Raw genomic sequence first — 26,493 nt, 5'->3', positions numbered from 1 at the left:
TATGGTCTGTGCCGGGGCTGGTGGTTGGGAGGTGGGGCTGGTGGTTGGGAGGCGGGGATAGTGCTGGGCAGACTTATATGGTCTGTGCCCTGAAGAGCACAGGTACAAATCAAAGTAGGGTATACACAAAAAGTAGCAAATATGAGTTATCTTGTTGGGCAGACTGGATGGACTGTGCAGGTCTTTTTCTGCCATCATCTACTATGTTACTATGTTACCTGACCTGCATTTTGACTTACAGCATTTGTGTTTTCCTCTATTCAGTTAAAAAAAATAAATCAGCAGATTGAAGCTTATGCTTCCCACCCATCCTTCCCCCCTCACTCCCCCACCCCATGCTTCCTTTCTTCCTTGCATTAGCATGATCTCTTTTGTAAGATGCTGTTATTGCTATTATAGGGACACTAATCTTTAACTGTGGTAGGGAGAGGGGAGCACAGCTGACAAATCACTTAATATATAATTTCTCCTCCTCTGTTTCTCATTACTTTTCAGATAAAAATCCTCAGATGTATTAGAAACAACTTTGCACCTTCCAGTCTTTTGTTGAGAGACAGAGGAACTGACTACCAGTTCATATTACTCATGGGACATAGGGCTTTTTTTTTTTTTTTACCTTAAACTCATAATGCATTATTTTGGCAACACATGCACAATTGTATTGCCAATAAAGTTATTGGAATCAGAATCTGAACCCCCTGTCTCCTTCCATCAGGGAAGCAAAGAGTTTAGGTCTCCTGAGATTCATCTTTTTCAGGGCCACCCCTCCCTCTCCCCATCCCCATCCTACTCTGCTCTCAAGCCAGTGAGTGACAGGCAAGCCCAGGAAACTCCCTCCTCCTCCTCCTTCCTACCTACTCTTATAATGACTAGGAAAGACACAACCCCCTCACTCTTGCTTTCAATGAAGAGTGCTCCTCCCAGATGATGCAATGAACAGTTCTCCCCTCCCTGCTTTGGTCCTGGTACTGACTTCTAGCTTAGTTTCACTTTTACACTCATTGGGATTCGCTTTGCAGCAGGATTATTTTGGGCTAAACTTCTTTGAACAGATCCCTTCAGCAAAAATCAGGTACTGGCTGGTGCATGTTCTTTTAGGAATGTTCAAGTGTGTGTGTCATCTCAAACTCATGTTGCTTCTTTCAAGCAGGATACTTTTGTTTTGATATCTCTCTCTCTTTCTCAATGTCTGGGATCTGGGGAAACCTGAGGTGGTAGCCATAGAAACATGTCAACAACACAAGATGGCTGCCTGGTTAGGGCGGGTAATCTAGCCGGCTAGTTACCTAGCAACTGTAAACAATGCAGGCAGCTAGAGGAGGGTGTTAGCGCAGGTTTGATCTTATCATGGCAATGGCCTCGCAAGGTTGCTTTTTGAAGCCTTGATCTTGTCCCAGGCATCATTTCTATTTATTTATTTATTTATTTATTTATTTATGTATTGCATTTGTATCCCACATTTTCCCACCTCTTTGCAGGCTCAATGTGGCTTACAATACATCATTATAGGTGGAAATATAATTAGAAAATATACATTTAATGGTACAGAAGGATCTTGGGTAACATTATAATAAAAACATTATAGCAATATAGCAAGCAGATATAGTAAGACAGTTCTGAACATATGTGGAGGAGTTGAGTATGTTCATATTTCTCCTTTCCTCACTTCATTTTGTGCCTTTCACTTTAACGGTGGGGGGGGGGGGGGGGGGGGGGGGTTCCAGACCTCAACTGAGAGAGAGAGAGAGAGAGAGAGAGTAAAAGATTCCCAATGAAAATCAGGGTGCCAAGTTCTCTCCACTAAAAAATGACAGCGCATGTATAGTATTGCCACGTAGTAAATTTCAAATAAAAGATTTTGTTTCCTTCTTTTGAGGAATGCAAGAAAATGAAAGATTTCACCGTTGAAAATATTAGGGTGCTCTTGAAATAAGTGGCACCTTCTTATTTCACAGACATAAATAGTTTAAAGAAAGAAGGCAAACTTTGAATTTAGAGAGATTTGCCAGAGAAAGACAGCTGTGAAAAAGTGTCACTTGCTTCTCATTTCTTTGATTTCAAATGTCTGGTATTGATCTAGGCTATTACTGTTTTCTCTGTGTCTCCTATTATCTGAGCTTACTTGTAAACTGTTCTGTCTACAAGTTTGTTGCTGTCCCCCTGTTGGTTTTAGTTCAGTGTTTTCCTTCCCTGTTGAGTATTTTTCTTTTATACCATTGGATTAAACACCCTGCGGGTGCCTTTAGGAGCTGAGCACCCCGCAATATTGAGCAAGCTCCTTATTATGCCCAGAGAGGAGTAATTAGTGTTGCGTTTGGCATTCCCAATCATTGTGACATGTCGGTGCTTATGCATCAGGTACCCTTTTCTTGAATTGCTTTGCTCAGTCTTATTAAGCTGTGGTTGTCATTTTAACATGCATTAATCATTGATAGCTCCATTAAAATTACAATTTCAAACTTAAAATTGTGTCTTTCCCTTAGCAGAGATGTAGGGTCTGCAACTGGAGCTAGATCAGAGAGTGCAAATGTGCTCTACAACTTAATAAGGTTGCAAGCTGAGCTCTGGAAATAAGCAATGGTAAATAAGAGAACAGCATCCCGCTTCTGACGGTGTGCAGTCTGAGTCATTTGAAAACGCCAGGCAGACTTCCAAAAACAAAAGATCCATTCCTTTGGTTTCTCTCCCTGGAATGAGTAGACGTTTTCTGAGGTCTGCTTGGCTAATGGTTATTAAATGGATTTTTCTTCCAGGAACATTGATCAAACTCTCTTTAAACTCACCATATTTACCATACTGGTAAACACCACTTACGGAATTATGTAAGCCACATTGAGCCTGCAAATAGGTGGGAAAATGTGGGATACAAATGTTATAAATAAATAAATAAATCTCTCTATATAAAAGGCAACACCAACGTTCTATGAAGCCTCCAGCCGGAAGTGTGAAGGGGGTGAGATATCCGGTTTCCCTATGAGTGTCTGCCCCGCCCTCTCTGTAACACAGTCAGTGAAGGAAAACAGCAGAGGACGAAATCAAATCGCTGGCTCTAACAGTGAAGGACTCAGAGGGGGGAGGGGAGAGAGGCCAGAGGGCAGGGACACACACACTCCCACATGCACACAGAACAAAACATTGCTAGCCCCCGTTTCATTTGCATCAGAAACGGGGCTTTTTTACTAGTAAATAAATAAATGTCACTAAAGCCTGGGGTTAGTCCCCTATCTCTGAACAAAGCTAGGTGCAGGGAAGTTTGTGCCCCGGAATCAGACAGGTTGATATTCAAAGTGATTTAACTGGCCAGAAGTGGCTCCTGACCGGTAAAATCACCTGCTTGGGGCTAACTGCTAATTTTAAGTGGCACTTAACCGGTTAGTGCCACTGACAACTGGGTAGCACCGACAGAAGCGTAGCCAGTTTGAAGGCTCGAGGGAGCAGAGAGCAGACTGCCGATTCAAAATGGCTGCCGAGAGCTGAAGCGGCCTCACGAGACTTCAACTCTAGGTGGCTTATTTTGAATCCCGAGACCGTCACGGCAACAGGATGCAGGGCAAGGGCAGAGCTCCGGGCAGGAAAGAGGGGGCTCTTTCCTGCCCCGAAGAGGTCACTAGACCACCAGGGCAGTAGATAGTAAGTAAGGGGAGGGGAGGTGACCCGGAGGAGGGGAGGGGAATATGTGACCCAGGGGGAGGGGAATATGTGACAGGGGGCGGGGTGAGGATGGAAAAGGGGTGGGGTGTGGACGGGACAGGGGGTGGGACATGTGTCCTCTTTTTGAGAGGACAAAATATGGTAACCCTACTTTGACTCCAGCCAGAGCAGAATTGTCCATAGGCTGCTCTTCTACGATCTCTCCTCCCTTTCCATCTCCATTTTCCACCAGTTACCAATCCATAGGCTCTTCTACAATCCTCTCCTCCAGCTGCCCCTCATCCTCCTGATTAATCTTCCTCAGATGTTCAGCGCTGCGTGCGTCTGGTAGTTCTATATAAATGCTATTAGTAGTAGTAGTAGTAACATAGTAACATAGTAGATGACGGCAGAAAAAGACCTGCATGGTCCATCCAGTCTGCCCAAGACAAACTCATATGTGTATACCTTACCTTGAATTTGTACCTGTCCTTTTCAGGGCACAGACCATATAAGTCTGCCCAGCAGTATTTCCCGCCTCCCAACCACCAGTCCCGCCTCCCATCACCGGCTCTAGTACAGACCGTATAAGTCTGCCCTCCCCTATCCTCGCCTCCCAACCACCACCCCATCTTCCCCCCAACTGCTCCGCCACCCAATTTCAGCTAAGCTTCTGAGGATCCATTCCCTCTCCTTAGCCTTCTGGGACTGGTAGTGTGGAGAACTCTTCCTGGCTCTCCCCTGTGTCCATCAAGGGCTGCTGGGAATTGTAGTCTTTGGGTCTCACTGTTCTCTCTGAAGAAGGTGACCAGCTGCTTTCTCTGACCTGTTTGATCCTTGGGGACCAGAATATACGGGCTCTGTCCTCCCATGTGGGTTTAGGATACCCTAAAGGAAACTTCCTCCCTCCCACCTTAGCAGTTTCCCACTCCATGCTCCCGTACTCTTCACAATATACATGAAATAGGTTTGCATACAAGGAAGGTAGTGCATGCATGTTCATTGTGGATATGCTGAAAACCTGACTGGCTTGGTGTGTTCCATGGACTGGGTTGAGAATCCCATGGACTAAACTTATCAATATGAAGGTACTTTTGAATCTGTTTCAGTATCCCCAGGACCAAAAATATGTTCTTAACTAAAGAATTTACCCGTATGTCCAAAGTTAAACTCCCCAAATCCTTAAAGCAGATTCCAGTGAGTAATTATTTCACTCAACTGTTAAATATTGACCATGTGTTAAGGGAAAGGGAAATGGGACTTGATATACTGCCTTTCTGTGGTTTTTGCAACTACATTCAAAGTGGTTTACATAGTATATTCAGGTACTTATTTTGTACCTGGGGGAATGGAGGGTTAAGTGACTTGCCCAGAGTCACAAGGAGTTGCAGTGGGAATTGAACTCAGTTCCCTGGGATCGAAGTCCGCTGCACTAACCACTAGGCTACTCCTCCACTAGCAACATTCCATGTAGAAGCCTGCCCTTGCAGATCAACAACGCGGCCGCGCAGGCTTCTGTTTCTGTGAGTCTGACGTCCTGCACGTATGTGCAGGACGTCAGACTCACAGAAACAGAAGCCTGCGCGGCCGCGTTGTTGATCTGCAAGGGCAGGCTTCTACATGGAATGTTGCTAGTGGAATAGCAACATTCCATAGTAGCAACATAATCTCAATAGTAGCAACATTCCATCTAGAATCTCCAATAGTGGCAACAGAATCTCAATAGTAGCAACATTCCATCTAGAATCTCCAATAGTAGCAACATTCCATGTAGAATCTACAAATAGTTTCAACATTCCATGTAAAATTTCAAATAGGGAAAGGGAACTGGGATGTGACATACCGCCTTTCTGAGGTTTTTGCAACTACATTCAAAGCGGTTTACATATATTCAGGTACTTATTTTGTACCAGGGGCAATGGAGGGTTAAGTGACCTGCCCAAAGTCACAAGGAGATGCAGTGAGAATTAAACCCAGTTCCCCAGGATCAAAGTCCACTGCACTAACCACTAGGCCACCCCTCCACTCTGTGCTCTGTGGCTTCCAACAGCAATAATTTTTTCCTGTTTACAATTTTAAAAGATGGATGGATAGCTATCTCATTTTCTATTAAATCAAAACATTTTCAAAACAAAGCAGACCAAAATAGATGCATTAAATGTCTTGCAGCAACAGAACAGAGCAACACAAAAGCAGACACTGTGAAGTCCAAAAGAATCTTTAGTCAAACAAATCCCAACGTGGCCACGTTTCGCCAAATAGGCTGCATCATAAACAACTAGCAAAAAATACAAACAAATAAAGCATATAAATAACACTGAATTAATCTCATGCGACTCTGTTTTGGTATGTTGTTTTTGTTTCATTTGATTACTTAAACATATTATTTCTTACATTTTTTGTGCACTCGTGCTGGTTTTGATACTTTTTAATCTTTTTATGTGGCATACATATGTATGCTGATTTAATTAAGTTTTACTCATTTGATTAGTATTAAAAATATTTTTTTATGTATATGTTTTTACTTTTTATGAAAAGGTGTATGATTAATTTAGTGTTATTTATATGTTTTATTTGTTTGTATTTTTTTGCTAGTTGTTTATGTTTACCCCAGATGCAGCCTATTTGGACTTCACAGGGTCTGCTTTGGTGTTGCTCTTTAATTTCCAAAGCATTCCCTACACTCAGGGCAAGATGCACTAAACTAAACGAGCCTTTAACCGCACTTTAACGAACACGTTTTTAACCCTGGCATGTACTAAAGCCCAATTTCCGACGACGGTAGCAGCAAACGAGAACGGAATGCAGATGAGCAAATTGTGTAGAAACCCTATTGAAAGGAGATGCATCAAAGTTCACCGCTTGCCCTAACGCTGGAAAACTCCAGGAAAGCTAACGAGAGTCTGTTATAGGAAGTAACCTGTTCCGGGGCAGAGGGAGCACAGAACGAACATAGCGGACAGGCGCGCGGCACCCCCCCCCCCCAGCGGCGTGCACCCGGGGCGGACCGCCCCCACCGCCCCCCCCCCCCTTGGTACGCCACTGCAGATCTCACATCCCTAGTGAGGTGAAAATATACGAGACAAACACAAGCTAAAGATGATCGGGAACCCCTGGAACCTGGAGGATGAGAAACTGATCTGAAACAGCTGAAACAGGGATTTTTTTTTACTTCTTTGAGCGAGCCCTTTAGGATATTTTAACCTTCCTTTATATTTGCAAACCCAAGAGAGGAAGCTTCAGCGTGAGACGCTTGTTTTTCTTCCTCTGATTTATAAGTTAATATAGACGATTTGCAGAGTGATATGTATTTGATCCTCAGAAGCTTAGCCGAAATTGGGTGGCGGAGCAGGTGGGGGAAGAGAGGTTGGTGGTTGGGAGGCAAGGATAGTGGAGGGCAGACTTATACGGTCTGTGCCAGAGCCGGTGATGGGAGGCGGGAAATACTGCTGGCCAGACTTGTACGGTCTGTGCCCTGAAAAAGGCAGGTACAAATCAAGGTAAGGTATACACAGATGAGTTTATCTTGTTGGGCAGACTGGATGGACCGTGCAGGTCTTTTTCTGCCGTCATCTACTATGTTACTATGCTAGCTTCAGAACTTAGTACAAGAACAGTACTAAGGTCTATGTCCTGAGAAAGGCAAGGACAAATTAAACTCAGGTATACATATAAAGTATCACATACCATGTAAAATGAGGTTATCTTGGGCAGACTGGGTGGACCGTACAGGTCTTTATCTGCCGTCATTTACTATGTTACTATGTTACTATGATGGCTGTCTTTGCAGCAGACAGTGCTTTGATCCCCAATAAAAGCTAATGCCGGGGAAATAGCAGGGGAGAGGCAGTGCCGCAACTCAGCTAACCTGTCACCGAGAGGGTCTAATTAGTGTGGTTAACCTGCTAGCCGGAGAAAGCCCCAAATCCAAAGGACCAAAGCACCTACACAAAACTGGCACTTAGTAGATTACATCTCAGGCTAAACTTTTTTTAAAAGCGCCCCCCCCACCCGAGCACAGTAAAACAGCCAGTCTCCCTGTGCCCTTTATTTTGCCTCAGTGCTATTCCGTAGGGACACCCAGGCGGTCTTGTCTGCGCACTTTGCCGTCCCTGCGTCCTGCTCTGTGACTTTTCTAAAAGCTGAATTCTAGCTTGGTTTTTGAACAGAGATTTATGATTGACGTGGAAGTCCATTTGGGTATGTGGACATAAGTGTTGGATTATTTGTAGTAAATAATTAGCAGATTTTAGTACACACAGCTTCAGCTTTAGAAATGTTAATTTCTTTCTTCATCTCTCTCTCATTCACCCCAGAATAATTCACTGCTGAGTCACTTTAAAGTTGAAGTAACAAAACATCTGTTTACTCACAGTTTGCAGTTAGATTATATACTCACAGTTTGCAGTTAGACAGGCTTATATATACATATTACTATACATTTGTATTATCAGCTCCTTCCATGTGCTTAGATGGTAATGGATGCTCACACCACCATAGATCCTCTCAGGTTAGGAGAGATCATGAGCTCCATGTGCTCCATGTGCTGCATCTGCTGCATCTAACCCCCACAGGAAGTTGCATAGCTGTGTGACCTCTCTAAGTAATTCACATCAGAGGTCACAGAGTAATCACAGAGAAATAATAGGTGACAGGCAATGCATGTAAATATAATTACATTCCAACAAAACCCCTTCTCATGCATAACTGTCATGCAATTATTTATTCATACAAAGTCCAAGCTTTATACGCAGATTCACAAAATGTTCTCTGGGTAACGGTTTGGTCATGATGTCAGCTGTCATCTCACTGGTGTGACAATAGTGTAGACTGATGACCCCTTCTTTCGCCAACTCTCGCACGTTGTGGTATTTCGTTGCGATGTGCTTGGTGCGTGACTGAACCTTGTCATTCTGTGACAGTCGGATGCAGCTCTGATTATCTTCCATTATCTGGATTGGTCTCTGTTCAGCTATTCCGAAATCCAGCAAAAGTTTTTCAATCCACATCAGTTCTCTGCACGCTTCCGATACGGCCACATATTCAGCTTCTGTAGAAGACAAACTCACAATACTTTGTTTATGACTGGCCCATGAAATTTGTACATTTCCATACATAAACACATATCCACTTGTGGATTTATAATCAGAATGATCCCCTGCCCAATCTGAATCACAGTAACATATTAGTTTTGGATTACTATTGGCTGAAATCTTTAATTTACAATCAATGGTACCCTTTAAATACCTTACCATCCTTTTAACTGCAGTCCAATCTGATTTGGTAGGTGAGCTGACCCTTCTGCTCAAAATTCCTACTGCATTTGCTATATCAGCCCTGTATGTGGTAGCTAGATATAAAAGCTTACCTATGGCTGATCTATATTGGATGTTATCTGGTAAAGGTTCTCTTACTGTTTCATCTTTCAGAAAATCAGTGATCATGGGAGTGCTTACAACTTGGGCATCTTGCATACCTAAACTTTCAATAAGCTCATTTATTTTCTGCTTCTGGCTTAGAAGATAAGAACCATCATTTTGTTTCTCAATTTCTATACCAAGATAGTGTTGGAATGTAATTGTATTTTTACATGCATTGCCTGTCACCTATTATTTCTCTGTGATTACTCTGTGACCTCTGATGTGAATTACTTAGAGAGGTCACACAGCTATGCAACTTCCTGTGGGGGTTTAGATGCAGCAGATGCAGCACATGGAGCACATGGAGCTCATGATCTCTCCTAACCTGAGAGGATCTATGGTGGTGTGAGCATCCATTACCATCTAAGCACATGGAAGGAGCTGATAATACAAATGTATAGTAATATGTATATATAAGCCTGTCTGATTATAATCAAACTACAAACTGTGAGTAAACAGATGTTTTGTTACTTCAACTTTAAAGTGACTCAGCAGTGAATTATTCAGGGGTGAATGAGAGAGAGATGAAGAAAGAAATTAACATTTCTAAAGCTGAAGCTGTGTGTACTAAAATCTGCTAATTATTTACTACAAATAATCCAACAAAAGGGTTATGGGCCCAGGGCTCAGGAATTGAAAAAGAAGAGAAATATTACCAGGCAGAAAAAAAGGCCACATTTTTCTCTTAAGTTTTAAAGGAAAGATTCAGTCTGTCTCTCTCTCCCCCCACACAGCAGACAGAAGGCTAAGAAAATGGCTGAGGGAAGAAATTCACCATTGTTCTACTCTCTCAAGGTGCCTAAATTAACTGAGTTTAATTATCAACAGTGGGAACTAAGATTCATATGTCTCCTTCGAGCAAAAAGATTAGATATATGCTTAGACCAAGACAGAACAGCTGAAAATATGGCTGAATGGGACAGTGCAAACTATTATGTGAAGTGCATGCTTTTGGAAGCTCTCTCAGAGAAACAAGCCATATTAGTGGAGGGAAAAGATACACCAAAGGACATTTTATATAAACTGAGAACTATGTATGCAACTACATATGCAAAACAGCAACCAATTTGGTTAGCAGAGTTAAATGAAACCAAATTAAGGGATAAAAGTAAATGTAATGATCACATTATGCATCTTATGTCTTCATTTCAAAAGTTAGAACTTTCAGGAATTCCCATGTGTGATGCATTGAAAAGAGCATTTCTTTTTACCTCACTATCAAAGAAGTTTGATGTTTTTAGGTCTGTAAATGAGGCCATTGAAGGGCAATCTTTTGAACAGACAACATCAAAACTAAGGCAGGAATGCATAGTAAATGATTCTGAGGAGATGTGTTCTCAAAGCAAGTCAGAGAGAAATGAAACAAATTTCTTGGCAAAGAACAGAGGAAGGCGGAGCTATGGGAAAACTCCACCCAAGGGCAAGCTGATTTGCTACTCATGTGGAAAGGAGGGACATGTATCTAAATGGTGTAAGGAAACACAAAACACTCCCTCTAGCTCACCTAAGCCAATGGAACTAAAGAATTTTCAAACCAGGAAATGTATGAAGGACAAAGATAAACACAAGGGCTTTCTAATGGCAGAAAAATCTTTGACTATGGTAAATAATAATTCAAATGAAAGTACTTGGATTTTGGATTCAGGGAGCACATGCCATTTAACCAATTGTAAAGATTTCTTTCAGGAAATGTGTCCAGAAGAAGGAATTCTTAAAACTGCAAACGCAGGGACTGCAAAGATCCAAGCAAAAGGTATTGGATTCTTAAAATGCAAAGTGTCTAATGAAGTTAAAGAAATTCCTGTAAGTGATGTCTTGTATATTCCCCAAGCAGTTTGCAATATGCTTAGTGTATCTACATTAGATAAGAAGGGATTTGTGATTCATTTTGAAAACAGTAAGTGCACAATCTCTAAAAATGATGAAGTGTATGCTGAAGCTTTTATGCATAATGATGTTTATAAGCTGAACATTTCAGGTGAAGCCTCACATATGGCGCAAGTAAGGAAGAATGATGGTAAATGTAGTCTGGAAATCTGGCACCGCCGCCTGGGACATCGTGATTCTAAGGTGATCCAGGATCTTTACAGTAAGCAACTGGCCACCGGCATTCAGATAAGTGCAGATGCTGGTAATATGGAGAAATGCATAGACTGTGTTACTCAAAAAGGTGTGAGACCCTCATTTCCTGCATACACAGGAAATAGGAGTAATAAAGTGCTGGACTTAATACACAGTGACTTATGTGGACCGTTTAATATCCCATCATTGGGAAATAACAGATTTGTGCTAATATTCTTGGATGATTTCTCTAGATACTGTGTGGCCTATTTGCGGAAAGAAAAAAGTCAAGTCACAGACATGCTGAAGAAATACGTAGCCATGGTGAGCAATAAATTTGAAAGAAAACCAAAGGTTCTTCAGACCGACAATGGTGGTGAGTTCACTTCACAAAGCATGCACACATTTCTAGAACAAGAAGGCATTCAGCATATCACAACAGTAGCTTATACACCAGAGCAAAATTCTGTTGCAGAGAGAAAATTTAGGTCACTTGTGGAAATGACCAGGTGTATGCTGTCAGATAGCAATCTCCCTAAAAGACTATGGGGGGAAGCCATTCTCACAGCAGTGTACCTACAAAACAGAATGCCAACTAAAGGCGCTGAGCGCACACCACATGAGACATGGCATGGTAGGAAGCCAAACCTGTCACACATAAGAACATTTGGAAGTACAGCATATGCTCATGTACCAAAGCAAAGAAGGCATAAGCTGGATTCCACAACAGAAAGGGGCATTTTAGTTGGCTATACTCCAGGACACAAAGGATATAGAATTTTGAATCTGAAAACTGGCATTGTTGGCATAAGACATGTTACATATTTTGATGAAAACAAAAGGGTTGATAAAGGCTGGATTATCCCAGATGAGCCTTATCATCCAGAATATGAAACTAGAACCATAATAGACATGCCAGTGTATATAAATGCCATACCAAGGCAGATGTCTGAAAGCAACTCACCTGTATCTAACGAGGAACAGGCAGAGGAAGCAGACAAAGAAAGGATCATTGAAGAAGACAGTACAGTTGGAGAAGGGGAATCAATTGGAGAAGGACTCTCAGATTTAGAGGATGCGGAAAGGTCAGACCAACCTGTTGTCAGACGCTCATCCAGGGAAAACAAAGGTGTTCCACCCCCAAGACTGTCTTACCTAACAAAGTCAGCAGAAGCTCAAGAGCCCTTAACATGGGATGAGATTGAGAAAATGCCAGCAGAAGAAGCTGCTGAATGGCATAAAGCTGCACAAGAAGAAATTGATGCATTGGATAAAAATAATACTTGGATTCTTACAAAATTACCTCCTGGCAAGAAAGCTATAGGATGCAAATGGGTATTCAAGTTAAAAAGGAATGCACAAGGAAAAGTGGAAAGGTATAAAGCCAGATTAGTGGCAAAGGGATATCTTCAAAAATATGGAGAAGATTTTGATGAAGTGTTTGCACCTGTAGTGAAACACACGACAATTAGAACACTTCTGAGCATTGCAGTCTCAAAAGGCATGCAAGTCAACCACATTGATGTGAAAACAGCATTTCTTCATGGAGATATAACTGAAGACTTGTACATGGAACAACCAACAGGTTCATAAATACAAAACAAAGACAGCTAGTGTGTAAATTAAACAAAGGTCTTTATGGATTAAAGCAAAGTGCGAAATGTTGGAATGACAAATTGCATGAATATTGACAAATTTAGGATTTAAGCAAGGTGAAGCAGATAAATGCTTGTACACTAGGTGCAGAAATGGACAATATGCATACATTTTAGCTTTTGTTGATGATCTGCTCATTGCAAGCAAAAGTGAGCAAGAGTACAAGGACATTGTAAAGTGTTTAAACCTCAATGTTGAGATAAAAGAACTGGGTAATGTGTCATACTATCTTGGTATAGAAATTGAGAAACAAAATGATGGTTCTTATCTTCTAAGCCAGAAGCAGAAAATAAATGAGCTTATTGAAAGTTTAGGTATGCAAGATGCCCAAGTTGTAAGCACTCCCATGATCACTGATTTTCTGAAGGATGAAACAGTAAGAGAACCTTTACCAGATAACATCCAATATAGATCAGCCATAGGTAAGCTTTTATATCTAGCTACCACATACAGGGCTGATATAGCAAATGCAGTAGGAATTTGAGCAGAAGGGTCAGCTCACCTACCAAATCAGATTGGACTGCAGTTAAAAGGATGGTAAGGTATTTAAAGGGTACCATTGATTGTAAATTAAAGATTTCAGCCAATAGTAATCCAAAACTAATATGTTACTGTGATTCAGATTGGGCAGGGGATCATTCTGATTATAAATCCACAAGTGGATATGTGTTTATGTATGGAAATGTACAAATTTCATGGGCCAGTCATAAACAAAGTATTGTGAGTTTGTCTTCTACAGAAGCTGAATATGTGGCCGTATCGGAAGCGTGCAGAGAACTGATGTGGATTGAAAAACTTTTGCTGGATTTCGGAATAGCTGAAAAGAGACCAATCCAGATAATGGAAGATAATCAGAGCTGCATCCGACTGTCACAGAATGACAAGGTTCAGTCACGCACCAAGCACATCGCAACGAAATACCACAACGTGCGAGAGTTGGCGAAAGAAGGGGTCATCAGTCTACACTATTGTCACACCAGTGAGATGACAGCTGACATCATGACCAAACCGTTACCCAGAGAACATTTTGTGAATCTGCGTATAAAGCTTGGACTTTGTATGAATAAATAATTGCATGACAGTTATGCATGAGAAGGGGTTTGTTGGAATGTAATTGTATTTTTACATGCATTGCCTGTCACCTATTATTTCTCTGTGATTACTCTGTGACCTCTGATGTGAATTACTTAGAGAGGTCACACAGCTATGCAACTTCCTGTGGGGGTTTAGATGCAGCAGATGCAGCACATGGAGCACATGGAGCTCATGATCTCTCCTAACCTGAGAGGATCTATGGTGGTGTGAGCATCCATTACCATCTAAGCACATGGAAGGAGCTGATAATACAAATGTATAGTAATATGTATATATAAGCCTGTCTGATTATAATCAAACTACAAACTGTGAGTAAACAGATGTTTTGTTACTTCAACTTTAAAGTGACTCAGCAGTGAATTATTCAGGGGTGAATGAGAGAGAGATGAAGAAAGAAATTAACATTTCTAAAGCTGAAGCTGTGTGTACTAAAATCTGCTAATTATTTACTACAAATAATCCAACAGATAGTATGACACATTACCAAGTTCTTTTATCTCAACATTGAGGTTTAAACATTTTACAATGTCCTTGTACTCTTGCTCACTTTTGCTTGCAATGAGCAGATCATCAACAAAAGCTAAAATGTATGCATATTGTCCATTTGTGCACCTAGTGTACAAGCATTTATCTGCTTCACCTTGCTTAAATCCTAAATTTGTCAATATTTCATGCAATTTTTTCATTCCAACATTTTGCACTTTGCTTTAATCCATAAAGACCTTTGTTTAATTTACACACTAGCTGTCTTTGTTTTGTATTTATGAAACCTGTTGGTTGTTCCATGTACAAGTCTTCAGTTATTTCTCCATGAAGAAACGCTGTTTTCACATCAATGTGTTTGACTTGCATGCCTTTTGAGACTGCAATGCTCAGAAGTGTTCTGATTGTCGTGTGTTTCACTACAGGTGCAAACACTTCATCAAAATCTTCTCCATATTTTGAAGATATCCCTTTGCGACTAATCTGGCTTTATACCTTTCCACTTTTCCTTGTGCATTCCTTTTTAACTTGAATACCCATTTGCATCCTATAGCTTTCTTGCCAGGAGGTAATTTTGTAAGAATCCAAGTATTATTTTTATCCAATGCATCAATTTCTTCCTGTGCAGCTTTATGCCATTCAGCAGCTTCTTCTGCTGGCATTTTCTCAATCTCATCCCATGTTAAGGGCTCTTGAGCTTCTGCTGACTTTGTTAGGTAAGACAGTCTTAGGGGTGGAACACCTTTGTTTTCCCTGGATGAGCGTCTGACAACAGGTTGGTCTGACCTTTCCGCATCCTCTAAATCTGAGAGTTCTTCTCCAATTGATTCCCCTTCTCCAACTGTACTGTCTTCTTCAATGATCCTTTCTGTGTCTGCTTCCTCTGCCTGTTCCTCGTTAGATACAGGTGAGTTGCTTTCAGACATCTGCCTTGGTATGGCATTTATATACACTGGCATGTCTATTATGGTTCTAGTTTCATATTCTGGATGATAAGGCTCATCTGGGATAATCCAGCCTTTATCAACCCTTTTGTTTTCATCAAAATATGTAACATGTCTTATGCCAACAATGCCAGTTTTCAGATTCAAAATTCTATATCCTTTGTGTCCTGGAGCATAGCCAACTAAAATGCCCCTTTCTGTTGTGGAATCCAGCTTATGCCTTCTTTGCTTTGGTACATGAGCATATGCTGTACTTCCAAATGTTCTTATGTGTGACAGGTTTGGCTTCCTACCATGCCATGTCTCATGTGGTGTGCGCTCAGCGCCTTTAGTTGGCATTCTGTTTTGTAGGTACACTGCTGTGAGAATGGCTTCCCCCCATAGTCTTTTAGGGAGATTGCTATCTGACAGCATACACCTGGTCATTTCCACAAGTGACCTAAATTTTCTCTCTGCAACAGAATTTTGCTCTGGTGTATAAGCTACTGTTGTGATATGCTGAATGCCTTCTTGTTCTAGAAATGTGCGCATGCTTTGTGAAGTGAACTCACCACCATTGTCGGTCTGAAGAACCTTTGGTTTTCTTTCAAATTTATTGCTCACCATGGCTACGTATTTCTTCAGCATGTCTGTGACTTGACTTTTTTCTTTCAGCAAATAGGCCACACAATATCTAGAGAAATCATCCAAGAATATTAGCACAAATCTGTTATTTCCCAATGATGGGATATTAAACGGTCCACATAAGTCACTGTGTATTAAGTCCAGCACTTTATTACTCCTATTTCCTGTGTATGCAGGAAATGAGGGTCTCACACCTTTTTGAGTAACACAGTCTATGCATTTCTCCATTTTACCAGCATCTGCACTTATCTGAATGCCGGTGGCCAGTTGCTTACTGTAAAGATCCTGGATCACCTTAGAATCACGATGTCCCAGGCGGCGGTGCCAGATTTCCAGACTACATTTACCATCATTCTTCCTTACTTGCGCCATATGTGAGGCTTCACCTGAAATGTTCAGCTTATAAACATCATTATGCATAAAAGCTTCAGCATACACTTCATCATTTTTAGAGATTGTGCACTTACTGTTTTCAAAATGAATCGCAAATCCCTTCTTATCTAATGTAGATACACTAAGCATATTGCAAACTGCTTGGGGAATATACAAGACATCACTTACAGGAATTTCTTTAACTTCATTAGACACTTTGCATTTTAAGAATCCAATACCTTTTGCTTGGATCTTAGCAGTCCCTGCGTTTGCAGTTTTAAGAATTCCTTCTTCTGGACACATTTCCTGAAAGAAATCCTTACAATTGGTTAAATGGCATGTGCTCCCCGAATCCAAAATCCAAGTACTTTCATTTGAATTATTATTTACCCAGTGCTTTTTTTGTGCCGGTACGCAACGGTACGGCGTACCGGCACCTTTTTTTTTTGCTCCCCCCGCCCCGTGAGTCCATGTCCCGCACGCAGTGCCAGCCCCCATTTCCGGCCGCTGCTGCTTCTCCTGTTGAGCAGCAGCGGCCGCTACACAAAGAAAAAGATTTAAAAAAAAATTCAAACCTGGCTGAAACGCGGCACCCTGGCACTGTAGACAGCCATTAGGCATTGGCTGTTGCCCCGCAGCCGCTCCTCCTCTTGCCTCTACGTCACTGCGCTCCTCCGGGGTCTTCCTCCAGGGGCAGTGACGTAAGGCAAGAGGAGGAGCGGTTGCGGGGCAACAGCCAATGCCTAATGGCTGTCTACAGTGCCAGGGTGCCGCGTTTCAGCCAGGTTTCAATTTTTTTTTAATCTTCTTTTTCTTTGTGTAGCGGCCGCTGCTGCTCAACAACAGGAGAAGCAGCAGCGGCCGGAAATAGGGGCTGGTGCCGCGTGTGTTGCGTCTTCGCGCCGTTCGCGCCAAACTTGGCAGGGAGAGGGAATCCAACAGAGGGAAGGATTGGGGAGAGAGAGAAAGAGGGAAAACAACAGAGGGAAGGATTGGGGAGAGAGAAAGAGGGAAAACAACAGAGGGAAGGATTGGGGAGAGAGGGAAAAACAGATGGAAGGATGGGGAGAGAGAGGGAAAAACAGATGGAAGGATTGGGAGAGAGGGGAAAACAGATGGAAGGATGGGGATAGAGAGAGAGGGAAAACGGAAGGATTGGGGAGAGAGGGGAAAACAGATGGAAGGATGGGGATAGAGAGAGAGGGAAAACAGGGAAGGATTGGGGAGAGAGAGAAAGGGAAAACAACAGAGGGAAGGATTGGGGAGAGAGGGAAAACAACAGATGGAAGGATGGGGAGAGAGGGAAATACAGATGGAAGGATGGGGACGAGAGGGAAAAACAGATGGAAGGATTGGGGAGAGAGGGAAAAACAGATGGAAGGATTGGGGAAAGAGAGAGGGAAAACAGATGGAAGGATGGGGAGAGAGAGGGGGAAAACAGATGGAAGGATGGGGAGAGAGAGAGGGAAGATGCTGGATGGAAGAATGCAGAAAGAAATAGGGGAGACACTGGAAGGATGGGGAGAGAAAGCAGAGCTGCTGGATGGAAAAGGGGAATAGAGAAAGACTGGAGAATAAGAGGAAGGGGCATGGGGAGAACAAGGGTGAGGAAAAGATGAAAAGCCACAGGTAGATGAAGGAAATTAAAGAATGGATAGTAAGAATGAATTAAATCTGGACAGAGAGAGAGCCTGAAAAATATTGAAGAAAGCAAAGAAAAAGGAGACAAAAATGACAAATGGCACAGAAGAGTTAAGCGAAAAGAAAAGAAAGCAGAATCACAGACTGGGACCAATATGGAAAGAAAAACAGTCACCAGACAACAAAGGTAGAAAAAAATCATTTATTTTCATTTTAGTGTTTGTAATTATGTCCAATTTGAGAATTTACATTGGCTGTCTTATTTTGCACTGGGTATACTGGAGCTGTAAGAGCTTACAGAGATTATTTATAATGAAAAAAATCACTTTATTTTTTTCTCCTATAGTACTATAATATTTTCAATGATGTCTGTTTATATGCGCCATGGCTGGTATAGGGGGTGTGGTTAATGTGGGTGTGGCTATCATAGGGGTGGAGCCATGTGTGGTGACCCCGCCCATAATGAGTACCGGCACCTTTTTTTCTACAAAAAAAGCACTGTATTTACCATAGTCAAAGATTTTTCTGCCATTAGAAAGCCCTTGTGTTTATCTTTGTCCTTCATACATTTCCTGGTTTGAAAATTCTTTAGTTCCATTGGCTTAGGTGAGCTAGAGGGAGTGTTTTGTGTTTCCTTACACCATTTAGATACATGTCCCTCCTTTCCACATGAGTAGCAAATCAGCTTGCCCTTGGGTGGAGTTTTCCCATAGCTCCGCCTTCCTCTGTTCTTTGCCAAGAAATTTGTTTCATTTCTCTCTGACTTGCTTTGAGAACACATCTCCTCAGAATCATTTATTATGCATTCCTGCCTTAGTTTTGATGTTGTCTGTTCAAAAGATTGCCCTTCAATGGCCTCATTTACAGACCTAAAAACATCAAACTTCTTTGATAGTGAGGTAAAAAGAAATGCTCTTTTCAATGCATCACACATGGGAATTCTAGAAAGTTCTAGCTTTTGAAATGAAGACATAAGATACATAATGTGATCATTACATTTACTTTTATCCCTTAATTTGGTTTCATTCAACTCTGCTAACCAAATTGGTTGCTGCTTTGCATATGTAGTTGCATACATAGTTCTCAGTTTATATAAAATGTCCTTTGGTGTATCTTTTCCCTCCACTAATATGGCTTGTTTCTCTGAGAGAGCTTCCAAAAGCATGCACTTCACATAATAGTTTGCATTGTCCCATTCAGCCATATTTTCAGCTGTTCTGTCTTGGTCTAAGCATATATTTAATCCTTTTGCTCGAAGGAGACATATGAATCTTAGTTCCCACTGCTGATAATTAAACTCAGTTAATTTATGCACCTTGAGAGAATAGAACAATGGTGAATTTCTTCCCTCAGCCATTTTCTTAGCCTTCTGTCTGCTGTGTGGGGGGAGAGAGAGACAGACTGAATCTTTCCTTTAAAACTTAAGAGAAAAATGTGGCCTTTTTTTCTGCCTGGTAATATTTCTCTTCTTTTTCAATTCCTGGCCCTGGGCCCATAACCCTTTTGTTGGATTATTTGTAGTAAATAATTAGCAGATTTTAGTACACACAGCTTCAGCTTTAGAAATGTTAATTTCTTTCTTCATCTCTCTCTCATTCACCCCAGAATAATTCACTGCTGAGTCACTTTAAAGTTGAAGTAACAAAACATCTGTTTACTCACAGTTTGCAGTTAGATTATAATCAGACAGGCTTATATATACATATTACTATACATTTGTATTATCAGCTCCTTCCATGTGCTTAGATGGTAATGGATGCTCACACCACCATAGATCCTCTCAGGTTAGGAGAGATCATGAGCTCCATGTGCTCCATGTGCTGCATCTGCTGCATCTAACCCCCACAGGAAGTTGCATAGCTGTGTGACCTCTCTAAGTAATTCACATCAGAGGTCACAGAGTAATCACAGAGAAATAATAGGTGACAGGCAATGCATGTAAAATATAATTACATTCCAACAATAAGGATCAACAACCAAGCTGTGTAGGTAGTACCTTCTAATTCAGTGTAGCGTTGATGAGATTTCAAGAGTAATCCTCTCTGCGACAGGTCAGCAAGGAACAATGGCTTTAAATAGTACAGAATCATCTATGTCCTAGGTAGTCTGCATATGTTAGTACAGAAGCTGAGACTAGAGAGAGAGAGGTGAGTAAACAGTGACAGTTCAGATAGCTAATGGATGAGAAATCAATGTTTCAGTCATGTCCTTTTGTGTCAATCTCCGTATGATCATTCCAATTTCAAATGTTTTCATCCCTGTGCACCCTGGAAGTTTCCTTCAGTTTCTTTAAAGGAGTGATCTTCCTTTGAGAAACTGTCATATAGGGATTGATTCTATATATGGTACCGAACAAAGCACTATTCTATAAGCCGTGCTTAAAGTTAGGCTTAGTTTATAGAATAGCAGTTATGCCTGAGAATCGTGCCTAACTTTAGGCGTGGCCATTTGCACCAACTGAAACGTGCTGCAAATGAATGCGCCTAAATTAAGTGCGGATCCCCGTTATTCTATAACAACGCATATAACTTTTAGGGATGACCCCGTTACGCCAGCCCATTTCCATGACCCCTTTATCAGATCATTCTTAAATTTTAGGCACTGATCCCACGCCTAAATTTATGTGCGTGCATCCCAATTAAATCTAATTAGTGGCAATAATTGCTTGCTAAAAAGCCAGTTATTGGCACTAATTAGCCCATTATTCATAGTAACATAGTATCATAGTAGGTGACGGCAGAAAAAGACATGTAAGGTCCATCCAGTCTGCCCAACAAGCTAAACTCATATGTGCTACTTTATATGTATACCTGACCTTGATTTGTATCTACCATTTTCAAGGCACAGACCGTAGAAGCTTGCCCAGTACTAGCCCCCCTCCCAACCACTTGCCCCGCCTCCCAACACCGGTGCTGCCACCTAATCTCCGCTAAGCTTCTGAGGATCCATTCCTTCTGAACAGGATTCAGTTAAATTGTGTGCACACCCAAATTTGTGTGCACATTTTTTGGAGACTTTGATAGAACTAGGGGTATAGGAGGCAATTCTATAAACTAGTGCCTCAGTTTAGGCACCTGTCACAACTCAGGAAAGGTGAGCCCTTGGGCCGCAGCCAGATTGGCACTGCCTGGTCAACTCAAGGGTTAGCTGGGCCCCGACTGATGGCAGGCAAGTCTCCGGAGCTAGGCACAGGCTCAGCAGCAACTGGAGAACAGGCTGGAGCTGGTGGCAGGGCAAGCTGGAGACAAGGCAAACAAGGCAGGAACTGGAGGCGAGGTAAGCAAGGCTGGCTTGGAGACAAAGCAGGCAAATCTGGATTGGAGACAAGGCAGACAAGGCAAAAGCTGGAGGCAAGGCAGGCAAGGCTGGAGCTGGGAACAGACTAGGCTAGGCAGGCTGGTGACAGGCTGGGTAAAATGGGGCTGTGCAGGCAGGTCAGGCAGTGCTCACAGTAGCAACAGTCTGCTATGCAGTTGCCAAGCTCCTTTAAAAACACTCAGCCCGGGAGTGCGATTGGATTACAGCACATGACATGAATGCTGTCAGGTCGCAATTGCCATCTCCTGAATTAAGCTGCATTACCAAGGCGATGAAGTGGCATTTGAGCACCACTGGTTGCTCTCTAGCCCCTGCCACAGCCCTTGCATGGGCAAAACACCGCCACTGTTAGGACTGTTTGGCATTTTCATTCCAGAAAAAAAGGATTTGAAGTTCATTCTGCTTTTGTTCACTCTCATTTTGGAGTGTGTGGATCGTCTGCCCTGTTGTTTCCTTGAGCCAAAAGTTAGGTGCCAATTAGTATGCCCTAATGGATCAAGCACACAAATTTGTCATTATAGAATACAGCTTAGCACCTAGATTTTTGTGTGCCTACCTTATAGCATTCTTTATAGAATTTGCCCCCCCTTGTGCCTAACCCAGTGATGTAACCATGGGGGGGGGGGGCGGCCCCTCCAAATTGGATTCGGGCCCCCCCCCCAAGGTCTGTTGGTTTGTCTGGTGGGGTCCCCAAGCCCCACCAGCAGACACCTTCATCCAACGCTGCTCACTGCCGTGCTGCCAGCCCTGCTCCCCACCCCTCTGCGTATTCTCAGTTTTAGTGAAATTGAGAATGCTCGAGGCTTCATGCATGTCATAAGTATTGCCATACTGGGAAAGACCAAAGGTCCATCAAGCCCAGCATCCTGTTTCCAACAGTGGCCAATCCAGGGCACAAGTACCTGGCAGAAAAACAAAGAATAGCAACATTCCTTGTAGAACCCCAAAGAGTAGCAAGATTCTAGAATTCTAAAGAATAACAAGATTCCATGCAGAATTTCAAAGTGTAGCAACATTCCATGTAGAACCCCAAAGAGTAGCAAGATTCCATTCAGAACATAAGTATTGCCATACTGGGACAGACCAAAGGTCCATTAAGCCCAGCATCCTGTTTCCAACAGTGGTCAATCCAGGTCACAAGTACCTGGCAGAAAAACAAAGAATAGCAACATTCCATGTAGAACCCCAAAGAGTAGCAAGATTCCATTCAGAATCCCAAGTACATAAGTATTGCCATACTGGGACAGACCAAAGGTCCATCAAGCCCAGCATCCTGTTTCCAACAGTGGCCAATCCAAAAAATGTACAAAACATTTTATACTGCTTATCCCAGAAATAGTGGATTTTCCCCAAGTCCATTTAATAACGGTCTGTGGACTTTTCCTTTAGGAAGCCGTCCAAACCTTTTTTAAACCCCGCTAAGCTAACCACCTTTACCACATTCTCTGGCAACGAATTCCAGAGTTTAATTACACGTTGAGTGAAGAGAAATTGAGTATGCATGCTGCAGGGGAAAACAGAGCAGGCGGCTTGTGGCAGCGAATAGCGCTGGAGGAAGGCTTCTGCTGGCAGGTCTTGGGGACCCCCATCATTCCAGGTATGTGAGGTTGTGGGGGGGGGGGGAGGGGGCGGAGAGCATCAGAGAGGTGGGGCAAAAATTTTCCGCACCACTATGGGCTCACCTCCCCTCCCTCCAGAATTGAGGTCTGGCTACACACCTGGCCTAACCTTTCTTAGTACCTACTTTTGCACAATATATACTTAGGAAGAAATTCTATAAATAGTGCTCAAAAATGAACATCGGGAAAAAAAAATCTGCGCTAACGACTATTCTATAAAGGGTGTACGCTGATTCCTGCACCTAACTGGGTTCCAGACTTATGCCTGCTGAAACCTGATATAAATGCTGGTGCCCAAGTTATGCATGCTTGCCCGGTATTCTACAACTATGGGCAGAACCTTTTGGAACATAAGAACAGAACATAAGCACCGCCATACTGGGAAAAGACCAATGGTCCATCAAGCCCAGCGTCCTGTCTCCGACAGTGGCCAATTCAGGCTTGAAGAACCCGGCAAACCTTCCCCCCCCCCTCAAAAAAAAATTAATAACGTTCAATGGACCTTTCCCTCAGGAATCTGTCCAAACCCCCTTTAAACTCTGTAAGGCCAGCTGCTGTCACTACATTTTCCGGCAACGAGTTCCAGAGTCCAACTACACGCTGAGTAAAGAAAATCTTTCTCCTATTTGTTTTAAATCTACCATGTTCTAGCTTCATCTTGTGTCCCCTGGTTCTATTATTGTTTGAAAGTGTAAACAAACGCTTCACATCTGTCCGCTCTACTCCGCTCATTATCTTGTAGACTTCTATCATATCACCCCTCAGCCGCCTTTTCTCCAAGCTGAAGAGCCCTAACCTTCTCAGCCTTTCCTCATAGGAAAGTCGTTCCATCCCTTTTATAATTTTCGTCGCCCTTCTCTGCACCTTCTCCAATTCCTTTATATCTTTTTTGAGATGCGGCGACCAGAACTGGACACCCCTTCCCATGGCCACACCCCCTTTTGGAATACACACTTGTGAGAATTAGACGCCCTGTGTTATAGAAGGTGTGCAGCCAGATGCACCTGCAATGTTAATGAGAGCAAATTAACCTCAGTAACTGGTTGTCGGCACCCAAGTATTGATGGTTAAGAGCTCATTGGCCGATTAATTTGCACACACATCTTGGCAGCCTGCCCAAATATATAGAATCATGGGGTTAGACATGGCTGGGAGTGGAGACTAGATGGAGGAGTCTGTTTCAATGAGGCTTACAGCGATAGATGGTTACAGGGTGTCAGTATCTCTAGTAGATGGTTAGAAGGTTACAAAGATGCTAGTGTCATTAGGAGATGTTACATAAGGTTACATTGTAGAACGAGGAATATACAGGAACAACTCATACTGGAACAGATGAAGCAGGGGCTTAGCCAGACTTCGAAGGGAGGGGGAGCCAGAGCCCAAGGTGGAGGTGCACATTTTGGCCTCCTCCCCGTCGCCGCCGCTTCTGCCTCCCCCCCGCCGCTTCTCCCCCCCCCCCCACCACTGCGAAGGTACCTTAGCTGGCGGGGGTCCCCAACCCCCGCCAGCTAAAGCGTTTGTCCCGCGCTGGTCTCACATTGCCTGGCACCCTATTCTGTTTTCAGTCGCTGTGCATGCTCGTTTTAATGCCCCAGAGCCAATTTGGGGGGGGGGCAGGCCCCCATGGCCCCCAGTAGCTATGCCACTGAGATGAAGTGTAGAAAGTACAACTTTGTCTAGGGTGGTAATAATGATTGGGATCGATAGTCTGATGATGATCAGCATGGAGGGAATGGGACATAACTGAGTCAGGGGTTGGGTGGGTGGTGGTTAGTGTCTATGATTATTAGGTGCATTGTACGATTGTATGGTTATGTTGGATAAATGGGGGAAGCTATGTGTGAAATTTATAAATTACACATTTGGGCAGCTGTTCTTTCTAGCACATGATCTGCAATAATTACATACATGAGCCTGCTTTCTCTGAGTAATAGAAAGGTACATAAGTCCATTACATAGACACCACGTAAGCATATGTGCCTTGTAAGCCAGAGAACGCCTATGTGAGAAGTTGAAAGGCATCTGTTTTAGAAAGGCAGCATCGGCACATGTGTGCTTTTCAAGGATACAGTAAAGTCATAAGAACATAAGAGTAGCCAAACTAGGTCAGACTAATGGTCCATCTAGCCCAGTATCCTGTTTTCCAAACAGTAGCCGAGCCAGGTCACAAGTACCTGGCAGAAACCCAAATTGTGGCAACACTCCATATTACAAATCCCAGGGCAAGCAGTTGCTTCCCATGTCTGTCTCTATAGCAGACTATGGACTTTTCCTCCAGGAACTTGTCCAAACCTTTTTAAAACCCAGATATTCTAACCACTGTTGCTACATCCTCCGGCCACAAGTTCCAGAGCTTAATTATTCGTTCAGTGAAAAAATGTTTTCTCCAATTTGTATTAAAAGTATTTCCATGTAACTTCCTCGAGTGTCCCCCTAGTCTTTGTACTTTTGGAACGAGTACAAAATCGATTTACTTCTACTCGTTCTACACCACGAGTCCCAAGTCCAGCCCCAATAACACCCAAATGTTGATGGATACATTTACAGTCACTCCGAAGATTGCTAGCTCTAACTAGCTAAGTTTATCTTCGCAACAGCAAACCTAATAGATATTAGTCCTACATCTAGCCACTTACAGCTGATAATGATACATGACAGATCTCATCGACCTGCCAACCAGGAACACCACAAAATCTACACGATCATTCCTAAACCTCCACTACCCAAGCAGCAAAGGACTCAAATACAAATCCACCTATGCAACCAGCTTTTCCTACCTAAGCGCACAACTATGGAACGCATTGCCAAAAGCAATAAAAACTACACTCGACCACCTAAATTTTCGGAAAGCACTAAAGGCAGACCTGTTCAGAAGAGCATACCCCACCAACCCAACATAAAAATGCCTGTTCACCTGCGACACAATGAAACCAAAGACCGTAACGAACATTACCTGACTCTTCTTCCCCCTTTTCCTCTCTTAAGTTCCCCCAAATGTACCAACCATACATGTACCTCATGCTACTACAATATCGCTTTGTATTCATTCATACCATGTATTTGTTCAGACCGTAATCGGTAACACCGTTAACGGTACTATGTAAGCCACATTGAGCCTGCAAAAGGTGGGAAAATGTGGGATACAAATGTAACAAATAATAATAATCAAGTGAGGGCGAACTGAAAATTGCCCACAGCAATTTGACTTTTTACTGAGTGTTACACTATCCAGCTTATAATTGAAAAAGAAAAACGTCTATATTGCGACCCAAATCGGGAGATAGGCGTTTATCTCACAAAAACGAATAAAGCGGTATAATCGAAAGCCGAATTTGGACGTTTTCAACTGCACTCCGTCGCGGATGCGGACAAAGTTGATGGGGGCGTGTCGAAGGCGTGGTGAAGGCGGAACTGGGGCGTGGTTATCGGCCGATCAGAGATGGGCGCCTTTCGCCGATAATGGAAGAAAAATATGCGTTTTTAGCGAGAATTTAGGGCACTTTTCCTGGACCCTGTTTTTCCACGAATAAGGCCCCAAAAAGTGCCCTAAATGACCAGATGACCACTGGAGGGAATCGGGGATGACCTCCCCTGACTCCCCCAGTGGTCACTAACCCCCTCCCACCACAA

At 42.7% G+C, this 26,493-nt stretch overlaps 1 protein-coding gene across 2 annotated transcripts in view; it reads left to right on the top strand.

Annotated features, from left to right (window-relative positions):
* The first annotated feature begins 989 nt into the window (after positions 1 to 989).
* SPATA6 (spermatogenesis associated 6) overlaps positions 990 to 26,493 on the top strand; it is a 121,406-nt gene continuing 95,902 nt past the window's right edge. Inside the window, exon 1 of one of the 2 annotated variants that reach the window (XM_030206967.1) lies at positions 990 to 1,072. The gene's annotated coding sequence lies outside the window, so the exon portion shown is untranslated. The remainder of the gene's footprint in view (positions 1,073 to 26,493) is intronic. The other variant, XM_030206968.1, reaches the window with a different exon arrangement.

The sequence above is a fragment of the Microcaecilia unicolor genome, chromosome 6 (assembly GCF_901765095.1).
Source record: "Microcaecilia unicolor chromosome 6, aMicUni1.1, whole genome shotgun sequence".
In the NCBI taxonomy this organism is placed as follows: Eukaryota; Metazoa; Chordata; class Amphibia; order Gymnophiona; family Siphonopidae; genus Microcaecilia; species Microcaecilia unicolor.
The sequence above is the reverse complement of the archived record's forward strand: the minus strand, read 5'-3'. Positions and strand labels throughout refer to the sequence as shown.